The sequence below is a fragment of the Chiloscyllium punctatum genome, chromosome 30, assembly GCF_047496795.1.
Source record: "Chiloscyllium punctatum isolate Juve2018m chromosome 30, sChiPun1.3, whole genome shotgun sequence".
Taxonomy (NCBI): Eukaryota; Metazoa; Chordata; class Chondrichthyes; order Orectolobiformes; family Hemiscylliidae; genus Chiloscyllium; species Chiloscyllium punctatum.
In genome coordinates, this window is record NC_092768.1 from 35,385,794 (window position 1) to 35,398,356 (window position 12,563).

The following is a 12,563-nucleotide window of genomic DNA, read 5'->3' on the forward strand; positions in this document are numbered from 1 at the left end:
TTGAATCATATTCAAAACCCTTCTAATATTATTGGATGATCTACGGCTCTTAATAAACCCCGTCTGATCCACCTTTATAATATGTGGCAGTACCCTTTCTAGTCTCAGTGCTAACGTTTTAGAAAGGATTTTAAAATCTACATTTAGCAAGGATATTGGTCTATATGACGTACAATCTTCTGGATCCTTTCCTTTTTTAAGGATAAGAGAGATATTATCCACTTTCAGTGAAGGCAGGAGACAGCCCTGACTATATGCATAGTTATATATGTCCATAAGTGGACCAGCCAATATTTCTGTAAATTCTTTATAGAATTCAGCTTGAAAACCATCTGGGCCCGGTGCCTTACCGCTCTGAAGTTCTCTAATTGCATCAAGTATTTCTTGGACTGTTAGAGGAGCATTTAGGATCGATACCTGCTCCGGAGTTAGGCCCGGAAAGGTCAATTTTAAAAAAAAATGTCTGCATCCTCCTAGTCCTATCTTCACAATCCTGCGATTTATATAACTCAGAATAAAATTCTCTAAAGATCACATTAATCTCTTTATGATCATGAGTCAAAATACCCGTACTTTCCCTGATAGACATAATAGTCTGAGGGGCCTTTTTTTCCCTTTGCAAGAAATGCTACGTATCAACCCGGTTTGTCACCATATTCATATAATCTTTGTTTTGCAAATAATATTTCCCTCTTAGCCGTTTGAGTAAGCGTAGTGTTTAGAGCTGTCCTAAGAGCCGTAATCCTTTGCAATTTAATAATAGGTCTATCAGCCTATGCTGTTTCAGCTGCTTTTAAGCGAGCTTCGAGCAGACGCTGTTGTTGTCCCTTCAATTTTTTCTGGGTCGCTGAATAGGAGATGTTCAAACCTCACGTGCAAGCTTTGATGGTCTCCCATATCATTGATAGGTTGCAAGCCATACCTGAATTAATTTCTAAAAAAGTTTTAAATTCGTGAGAGAAGTACTTTACAAATGTACTATCTTTCATTAGGAAGGGGCCCATACGCCAATGCCGAGGGGATGTCCCATTGTTCCTCGCTTCAGTTTCCATATATACAGCTTCTGCGAATCTATTAACATTTTGGCATATTTAGCGTGTTTTGTTTTCATTTCTTATAATTTATTTATTCACGGATAATTCAGATGGACGCCCATTCCATAAAAATCTCAAATCACTTCTTTAAGCCACAGTTGGAAATTGCACAATAAATGTCTTGTTTGTCCTTAGGGTTTGAGGTATTTCTATTAATATTCTGTTCTGCCCATCGCTAAGTGCCATTACACCGAAAGGCTTCCAACAAAATTCCATGAAAGAGTTAGTAAGAAATGCAAGTGTGGATCCAACATCCCTTTTACGTGAGAACAGATAAAGATAGCATTTGTTGTAAACCAGAATGGTCTTTACAACCAGCGATAAGTCATCCATGGATGTCATTTAATGGTTGATTTTGTCAACTGAAATGAAGTAGCAACAACTTCAATGGTGTGATTTTGGAACCACATTTTCGAACATTTTTACTGTCTTGCTCATCCACGATAATAATCAGAAAACCACTATGTCTCCTATGATCAGTTTAGCTACTGTAATTGAGTTTGCCATTACAGTAATTGCTATTCATATCTTGAGTTAGTGAAACTCAGTACTCTACTTTATCCTCGACAACAGTGAATACTGAATTTTTCTTTCGAATCAGATATATTTGCAGCTTTCAGGCGAGATGAGACATCTTCAAATCCATTCTCTGCATTTGCAGAAATGCATATGAATATTTTCAAAGTACACAACGGTTACCTAGCAATGTTGCTGGAGGTGCAAAATGCAGGATGTAAACTGAGAAATCTGTGGAACAACATTGATATTCAGTTCGGGATAAGTGACTACATTGTACTTTGACGCTGTCTGATATAAAATTCATGACTAAATTAATTAGCAAATAAATCTTTCAATTTGAAAAGTGTTGAAGAATTAAATAGACAATCGCTATTGCTTGAGTTTTGACATTGGAAGCAGAAATAGAAAAGTTTGTGATGCTTGAATCTATTGCTGAATTTTAATTTCAATGGAAGTACTTTGCTTTCTTTTTGACTATTTGTGTTGAAAATGATTTGATTCTGGAGGTGAGTGAGCACAGTCGTATTGGTAAGTGGTAACTTACTGTACATTCATGTTAGGGTTAAGATATTGAGAGATCAAAACTCTGCTGTCTACCTTTGCCAGATACTGAAATGCACAATCAGTTCTCTCAGATCAGGTTTATACACATCTGTGGGAATTGCTGTGAACTAGAACAAACCCCTCAATATATATAAATAAAATTTCCTAATTCTAACTTTATTATTAAACTGCTCTCCCTTTCTCACTCTCTCTCTCTCCATATATATGTATCTTAACATGCAAACATTCAGTACGACATTCCATTTCTCAGCTCCCCCCCCCCCCCCCATTTTAACTCCTCCGTTTCCTTTATCCAAGTCATGATACTGTGTTGGAAATTATGTTCTGTCATCCACCCACACGTAAAATTTTAAAATGTAATGACCGCAGTAAGAAGCTTCCTTGAAAGATTCTTAAACGTTTTCCTTAATTTTTCCCAAAAACTTTCAGGGATTTTATTCAGTATATAGAGTTGTTTCCAAAATATTTCAGACAACGTGAAACTAAAAGTCTCCTTCTCAACTGTGGAGTAGTTTTGTTGATAATTCTTAAATTTTATGAAAAATAATCGAATAGGTCCTTATCTCTTCTCGTCATCATCCTGCAATAGTACAGCACCAATATCCACATTACCTGCATCAATAGACACTTAGAAAATCGTTGAATAGCATTGGCTTCGTAGTTAACTAAGCTTTCAGACTGTCAAATAACTTCTGACATTCTTCTGTCCATTGACGTTTGGTGCAGTTCATCAACAAGTCAATCACTGGAGTAACCACACTGCTAAAATTCAGAACAAACAAGTAAATTCCAAGAATTATGATGCATCTCACGTCAGTGGTGCTGTGGAAAATTGCTCAATATCTTTTGTTTTTAGCTCCTGTGTGGCGATTTGTCCATGTTAAATCCCATTGCCTAGCGAGGTTTATTTTCAAGCGCACCTCCGAATTGAACTATTCTGATGGATATTATCAATGTTCTTGCTGTATGACTGAAAATCAAAACATCGTTGATGTACATCACACAATTGGATAATCATAAAAAAAATTCTTTCGTTCGTCTTTGAAATGCAGCTGACATATTTTACATGCCGAATGCATGACTTTAAACTCGTGAAGTCCATTCGACATCACAAAACCTGAAATTTCTTTTGCCCTTTCGGATAAAGGTGTATGCCACTCTACTCTCTGTATGTCCAACTTTGAAATGTAGGTTGCTTGTCCTGCCTTCTCAATACAGATGCGGAATAAGATGTGAATCTGACTTCTTGACATGATTGACTTTCTGATAGTCACCCATAATCATTCGCTAGCATCTCATTTTGGCATCACTACTATGGTTGAGATTCAGTCTTGCAACTCAGTTTGAATACATTGTCTTTGAACATGCGTTTAATCATTTTTTGCACCTGTGCCAACTTTTGAGGTTTATGTTGAGAAGAATGTTTTTTTAATTAGAATAGCAGTTCCCATTTCGACATTATACATAATCAGAGTAGTACGTCCCAGATTATTCCTACATATCTACCTATACGATTATAATAACTCAATCAAGTCATTTCGATTTTCCTCTGGGAGACAACTCAACAATGTATCTATTTTTTGAGAAAATGCACGTTGTCCGATTTAATTTTATGTCCATTTTAGAGTCATCGAAGTGTTATTGTTAATGTGGAAACAATAACACATTTTCCTTGTTCTATCCTTTTCTATCAAAATACCTTATTCACTGTAAGATTTAGTTCTATCTGGCCTTCTTAACAAATCATTTACATCACTCAATTTCCTTTTGGTTCATTGAGTCACACAGAAGCTTGCCTTTTAAGTTTCAACTATCACTCGGAATAACACTAACACATTATCTCTGAGCGAAATGATGAATTCTCTCTTCTTGTCTATTTCCTCTTCCGTCACGTGCTGTGTTACCTTCAAATATTCTCTTTCAAACTTTCTGGTAGTACTTAATCTTCCCGAAAAGTTGACAAATAGTTCAAATCTATCTGAATTGTGACTCACCAATTTCTTATCAATTAAGTTCACCTTATGCCCAAAAACTAATTGAAATTGAATAAATTTAGTAGATTCATCCTTGTATACATAGCTACAAAAAGTACAGAATGACTTCCTTTACTCCAGTTCTCTAAATTGTCTTAAATATAAGCCTTCAACATGGAAATTAAATGTTGATATTAGCGTTCAAACGTTCCTCGAAATTAAGGTGCACAGTGGTTTTTAATTGTTTTATGCCAATGCTACCCAAAGACTTCCCTGAATAATCCTGATGTAAAAAGCGACCCTCGATCGGTCTGTGTTCCTGGGTAGTCCGTACCTATCCGAAAATTTACTAATTCTTTTACAGGGTGGCCAGGTGCCTCCATGGGTAGGTTTAGATTGTTGTCTTTCGACTATTTTCTCTGAACTAAGAATGAGTCCCACAGTCGTTCAACTAATTTTTCTTTTGCTTCCTCAAACATGTGATCAAGTATGTTAGAATGTCAATTTTCTTACCTTTATTCTTTGAGTTTTCCTTCTGTTTCCACTGGTGACTTTGTTACCTTGTTACCATGCAGTTTGGAAATTCCTAGGATATAATTCTGATAACACCCACACTTGCTTATTGTCAACTGACATTTGAACCACAGTAGATATTACTTCCACCTCTGATCAATCTATATCGTTGCCAAGGTGAAACCGCATTATGAGAAGATAGAAATTATGTTTTAGTCATACCCTTCACTGCTTTGCACTCACTCTCTAACTTCACTTTTTATCATGGAACATTGATGTTTTCGCCAGAAATCCACATATTGCCACTTTTCCTGGCAATACTGCTTCTGAATCTCCTCATTATCTCCAGCATCACATATTGACTTGTACTTATATTACTTAAAATCTTAAATTGATTACCTATTCCTCCGTGCATTCATAATTACACCTTACACACAGATGTAAATGCTTTAAAGAGGTCTGACACTTTCTTCTCAACCAAACCCTGACCCGGTTGTACATTCTTTAGCTTTCTGTTATCACTTCAACAAAAATCACTGGCTTATTCTGTTTTCCCATATCTGCCTTGACAGTGCCTTTTTTTAAAAAACACCAACACAACGAATTCATGGGGCCGACTTCATGTACTGAAAGGACCCGAGATTGTTTTCCATTTCTTTTCTCTTCATGAGTTTCCTTTATAGTCTGTGGTGAAGTATCTTCATTGACGAGATCTCCTTTTCCCTTTCAACCTGACGATTTCTCTTTTCACCAATTTCTATATCTCTCAAAATGATATTGGGAGCCAAACTGTGATTTCAGAAAAAAAGGTAAGAATTAATGTCTTCCCAACACTTTACGTGTAAGTCTTCCTTAAGATTAAGTATCTTTCTCTGTCGAAAAGGCAGTTATTTTTAATAAAGTATGCTTGGTGTGACATTCAATTCGACAAACTTTTCGGTATTAAAGTTCCCAAGGCAGATGTTCAACCAGAATCAATGCCTCAGAAACCTGAATTGAATGTGAATCTGCCCGTTGGCCTTTCATCCATGATCTTGACAGATCAGAGGTATCCCATCCACTCTGCGAAGTCCAGATAAGCTCAGACCTGTAGAAAAGACACGCTATCTGTCAGTTGTCTGTACTCAAGGCTGGGAATCTCAACGTTAGAAACATGGGAACATCTTCATCGTGTTCAAAAGTAAACACAGACTCAATAGTTTCATCCCTTGTTCAAAAGTAATCGTCGTAAATCTTCAGGATTCACAGGGCTGATGTTAACGGTTTTAGCTCCGACACATCCCAGGGAGAAGGAGGGACTGGAATGTTCCAGGACTGGGATGGTATCATGAGGAACGATCCAGCACCCAAGCTTCCATAAAACTCCAAATACGAAAATGTATAATGGCTGAATTTGAAATCTGGAATTTTTTCAAATTCTCTACAGTGTGTTCATTCAGCTCAAATATGTTTAATCAAAGTTTCTGTGCAATTTACAGTCATTGTGAATTCGACAAGCACGACAGTAAAGGCCCATCAATTCTGCGAGAATCAAAAGAAATCTATTCTGATACCATTTTGTAATACTTAGCTCATACCCCTGTAAACGTTGGTATCACAGGTGCACATCTTATTACCTCGAGTCAAAGAGTCATAGAGATGTCGAGCACAGAAATAGACGTTTGGTCCAACTGGTCCATGCTGACCAGGTATCCAAAATGAATCCAGTTCCATTTGCCAGCATTTGGCCCACACCACTTTTTTAAGCCTTTCTGTTCATATACCCATCCAAATGCCTTTTAAACGTTGTGATTGTACCCGCCACCACGTCCTCTATCATCTATTCCACATACACAACATTCTTTGCGTGTTAAATTTGCCCCTAAGGTCACGTTTAAATTTTTCCTCTTTTACACAAAACCTATGCCCACTTGTTCTGAACTCTTCTATCTCGGGGAATAGGCCTTGTCTATTTATCATATCCATGTCCGTTATGATATCATTAACCTCCAGAGGATCTCCCCTCAGCGTCCGAATCTCAAGAGAAAAATAAATCAATCCATCGCTCCCGATAGCACAAAAGCACCAATCCTTGCAACATTGTTTTACATGTTATCTGAACACTTTCAAGTTTCACAACATCCTTCCTACAGGAGGGATATCAAAATTATAGACTATGTTCCAAAAGTGGCCTAACCAATGGCCTAACATGAGCAAGTCCTGCTTTGATCCTGTGTACAGGCGGTGAGTTCGAAATTTCCAACACCCTTTGGAGAAAATACTTATTCTCAGATTTTTTTCTACACCTTCTGCCCATTACTATCAATTCATTGCCCGTGTCCATTGATTCCCTCAATCATGTCAGTTCTTTGCGCCCAGTCCTCAGTATTCTCTGCTCCAGGCATGACATCTCCAGTACATCCCATCTCTCAATTAAAGGAGAATCTCTCTGGCTTACAACAAAGAGACATTTCTCCCCATCATTGCTAAATTATTTCTTTCAAATGGGCTTCCTTTGAACTCCACCCCTCTGCTGTCTACTTTTATTCCTACAATGTTTATTTAAACACAGCTGCATTTCCCTTCTATAATTACAATTCGATTTGCTTCCGTTGCACTTTGATACAATGCATTTCAGATCTTAGCAGACAATTGTGCAAAATTAATCATCTTCATCTTTTGTCAGGTTGTTTCCTTTAAAAAATGATCTCCAATTTGTCTTCTTTCGTTATCGAAAATCATACCAATGGAAATTGCTTATTTTTTTCTTTTAAAATCTTTTTCAATTGGGTTATTCGTAGAAAGCAGATGTTCCCTGACAGGACCCTTGGAATTTAATGCTTTTGTCACATATCACAAATTGACAGGAGAAAGGAGAAAGGAGCTTATCTAAATAAGAAAATGGAACAATCAAATTGTCACAAAGAATTCATTAATTGTACATCCCAGGTAGCTCCAGTGATGGAAATGGAACGAGGATCTAGAAATGTCTGAATGTTAATGTCTTATCTGGTAATTGTACAACAAGATTGGCGGAGCTGTTCCAAAATCAATTCGAGCTGACAGGAGGAATTTGGTTAATTGTCCAACCAACCAGTTGTGAATGGAAGTGGCATTGAGCTAAAGCAGTTGGGGTGTATCTCCTCAATCATATAAAGCGGACCAAAGATACGCCGGACCAGAAGAGGGCAGGTCTTGGAATGGTGCTTTTCGAAGTAAGACCCACATTTGCATTTCCAGATTTTCATCTGTTCACAACTACCCCAGACAATACTCACCCTCCATATAATGTTCTCTCGTATTCATGCCTAAATGTTCTGTCCACCAATGCTTTCTTATCGTTTCCTTCACACAAAACATTATCCGTGTTCACCAATTTCTGTTTCTTCTCTTGCATCAGAAGAGATAACAGAACACGTTGAGTTGCAGAGACGATAACGTTAGTCTCTGTTCTGTTTTTGCCACATTGTCAACCACTGGCCATACAATGTCCATCTATCACAAAGAGTTTCGCTCCAGAAAATGGCAGATTTCAGGCATAAACTGCTGTTAGGTTCTCATCCACATGAAACACGACTGCTCAACAAAATTGCAGGACACCATTGTTTGTCTGTACACCATTTATTTCTGGCCTACTTCTTTCTCAATGTCTATCCTCTTTATGTTAAGGAGGAGCATGCATTTGTGAGATGGAAACTGACGCTTCATCACTCCTTCCGACTTTTAGGTCTGGTGCATTTGGCGTGTTGAGACTTCTGTTTTCTAGCCGTGGTGAGATTTTGTGCTTTTTATATATTTAGGTAAAGGTCCAGAATTGGGAGAGAAAGGTGATTGTAAGTGAAGTATGGGGCAGTTTAAATGACTTCTAAGACATTTGCAAGCACTTGTGAAGAATGAAAGCACTTAAAGAGAGATTAACGGCTTTAAACACTGTTTTGTGTTCTTGTTTGTTGAGATGCTTTGAAGATGATTCTAAGGAGGAGAAGCTGCAGTTCCATGCACAATATTTAATTAGAAGTCATGTTGCTAACTATAAATGCGTGAAAGTAATATACAATTTTGGAGAATTCACAGTTAAATCGTTTGTTTTTGCCAAAACAAATGTTCAAATACAATCCACAGTAACCCGCAAATCTGAATGAGGAACTGCTATTTGTCAATAATTTAGTCTTGGGAAAAAAAAATGTTGTGATTACTTAATTCTCACTGACATTCACCTACCATTGAGGGATTTCAACAACGGTGATATAGATCCATAACTTTGTAGAGAAACAAGATTGGTACACAAAAATCTGACTGCGTTAGTTGATCAACAATTATGTAAGAAAGATCAAGAGAACAGTTTGCAATTTCAAATTAATCATACATCTCTTTTCTTTGTTTTTGCGAAACAAAAGTAAAATCAGTCGGTATATGAATTGATCATTAAAAACAAGATAATAAATTCAAGAAGATGCATAGTATAAAAACACTGTGCACAGTGTGCAGATTGTAGATATTAGAAAAATAAATTAAATAGCACTTAGGCATCTTAATCTACAGCACAGAAAAAAAAGCTTCAGCCCATCGGATCCGTTTCATTAAAAAAAACAACCATCTTAGTATTTCAGTCTCATTCCAGCACTTAGCACAGAGCCATGTAAGCCTTGACATAGTGAGTACACTTCGAAATAATTTGTCATGGACAAGGCAAAACGCTCTCAAAATAGGCTAAGAATATAGTCTGGACAATATTTTTTTTTCTTATTTTAAAGGCAAAAACAAGATATTGTGTCAGAGGTGTAATTCAATTTAAAAAAAAGTGGACATTAAAAATACTTTACTCATCCAATGCAGATAAAATGCAATTAAAAGACGAATGAATTGGAAAGACTTAACTCTATTTTAAAACTGAAAAGAATAATAGATATAGTAAATATTATTACTTAATTGTACCTATATGGCTGAATCCTATAAACACAAACTTGGAAAGAGAAAACAAATCAGCACACAGATTGTCTCACTTCCAACCCCCGTTGTAAACAGATAACCTCCAACTTGTGGCTGCAACTGAGAGAGGAAAAGTTGCTTTAATTTCTTCAAGACCCCAACAGCAATTGCTGAAAGCTAAATGAAAGGCCTTGGTTGGCTGGAGGTTTGACCACACCGCCTCAGGCTACTTCTATCTTACAGAATACGTTTTTGAAGAAAACAAGGCTTCACAAGTTCTTAATCTTCTCATAGACAGCTCCACATTTCTCTCCAAATACCTCTCCAATTAAAAAAAGGATAAAACTCATCACTTAAACACAAAGTATCGTCACACTTCCTTTAATGTTGGAAGAGCTTCTGCATCTACCACTATTACAGAGAGCGAAATTCACTTGCTCACCAATATGTGTGTGAAACACTTTCCCTCATATATCCGCTACAAAATCTGCTCAATATGTTAAATTGTCAACTTGATTTTCAACATATTGTCGAGCTATCACCCATTGTTAACAGCTAACCTGAGAATGCAACTTTTAATCAAAGGTTTTGTGATTTACACATGAAAGAAGTGAAACTATATGGTATTCAAACAGATGAAAGACTTAACAGTCAATTTTTCAATGTATAATTTCGGATACATCACACTGTAAATTTTTGCTATAAATTCAGTGTGTTAGGATTGAGCCATCCACTATCACCTGATGAAGGAGCAACGCCCCGAAAGCTAGTGTGCTTCGAATTAAACCTGTTGGACTATAACCTGGTGTTGTGTTATTTTTCACTTTGTACACCCCAGTCCAACACCGGCGTCTCCAAACCATGATTTTCTCCAGTTCTGAACCTGAAGACATGTATCCATCTACAATTTGATGAGCACTGATTTTACCGCCAAGTGATACATGATGGTGTAAACCCGGACTGACACAGTTATGGCCGTGTCAAATCCGTTATGTTGGCTTTAATTTGCCAATAGCCTAGTTAGTTGAACCTTTTGACCTCATTAAATTACATACTGCAGCCTAGATAGTAGACTTTGCAATACATTGCATTCTCACTCGATATTCTAATACAATGATTAATTATCCTGAGAAGTTTAACTTTCAGTTCTTTCCTAAATCCATGAAAATAATCAGTGTATTTTTATTTTTAACGTGCATCGCATATTAATCAGGTATAATCTAATGGGACTCTTATATTATCAACTGCGTAATTGATTCATAACCTGGAACAAAAGGACACCTCCCTTATTGCTTTTTGTGATATGTACATTACGAAAGTCAACAGACATTCACCAGGCAATGCTTATTTAAAACATGCATTTTGTTGTACCAATATTTCTGTACTGAAAAAAAGAAGATACTTGAATGTTTTCTTGAAACTGCTATTACAGAGTGCATAGCAGGCTGGGTTGACAGTGCTGTTAATGTAACAGAGCCAGTATCCAATTGTGCAAACTGTGTTGGGGACACAGATTGAACAAAAGGTTTTAATGAATACCGTAACATGGTATGGGGTCCAAGTTATAATAAATGCCAGGAGAATCGCGAAGACAGTTTGAGTGACCCGCATTTCTCGGGTTGCAATTACCTTCTTCTTGGCAGGGGCCGTGGTCGTGGTATTGATTTCATCGTTAGGTCTGATCTCTCTGTCTGTCCCATTCTCAGTGCTGATGGTTGGTACTTTTCCTGATTTAGTTGAACTGTTGTGAAGGTTTTGAGTTTGGTAAGCTATCTTTAGAGAAAAAAATTGCATAGCTGCATGCTGAGGGAGTTTTGCTCATTAGAAACGTTTGTTCTCTCTTGCATCAATCCTTGTTTCATCTGCTTAGATGGGACACCACTGAAGGAAGTTGGTTCATTGGAGAATACTTGTTCTTTTTCGTGTCCGTAATTACAATTTGTGAATTTGCTATTTTGCAATTTGACAGGGGTAATATTAGCATATGCATTGGTTATGCGGTTACTATCCAATTTCATCATTTTGTTTTTCATTAGACAGGGACAAACACTGCCAATTTTTGACTCTAACATCCTCTTTTCCTCCTTTGTTCGATTCTTGCTGGCACGTGAAATGTACACATACAACATAACCATGATAGTAACAGGCAGGTAAAAGGCGACTATCGTAGTACCAAAGGTACCGGAACGATTTGAGAGGAATTGAACATAACCCTCGCCATCACGAACATTCTGTTCCCCTGTAATGAACTGCCAGATGAGAATAGGAGGAGCGAACATAACAAATGGTAACATCCAAGCAGTTGCAATCATCACTGCCCTCTTAATTGTTCTCGTCAAGGGGTAACCAAATTGTTTGGTCACACAGAAGTAGCGGTTAAGGCTGATCATAAGGAGGTTCATTCCAGAGGCATTGCTGACAACATAATCTACAGCAAGCCATAAGTCACATGTCACTGGACCCATGGACCAGTGACATACTACAATGTACATGGTGTATAGATTCATGGAGAATACACCTACAATCAAGTCAGCACAGGCTATGCTGAAAATAAAATAGTTATTGATTGTTTGTAATTGTCTGTTTAGTTTAATGGAAAATATGACCAGAATGTTTCCTTAATAAACCTGCTACAATCACAGTAAAGACCACTTTAAGAATTTTGTAAGAAGTCCCTTTTCCAGTATCGAGCCAGACATCTGGGTTACTGAGAGATTCATTTGTCTCAATTCCATTTTCTGTTATTCGATTCTGATGCATAGCTTGCGCTGATAAAACATAGATGTTGAATTAAAATAAATATCAAAACAGCATTTTGAATTCAGATCATTAAACAAATTTTTATAAATAAATTAAGAATAAATAACGCAAGCGACACTTCTAAACGTGAAGATCTTTCTGAGTGCTGGGGTTTAATTCGAAATGAACTCATGCCGCATTAAATGTTAACTGATTACAAATTGATACTAATCACATGTCTTAGCCTTAGTTG

General features: G+C 37.0%; 1 pseudogene; it reads right to left on the bottom strand.

Annotated features, from left to right (window-relative positions):
• Positions 1 to 10,919: 10,919 nt before the first annotated feature.
• On the bottom strand, positions 10,920 to 12,331 carry LOC140455559 (muscarinic acetylcholine receptor M2-like; annotated as a pseudogene).
• Between the last annotated feature and the right edge of the window lie 232 nt (positions 12,332 to 12,563).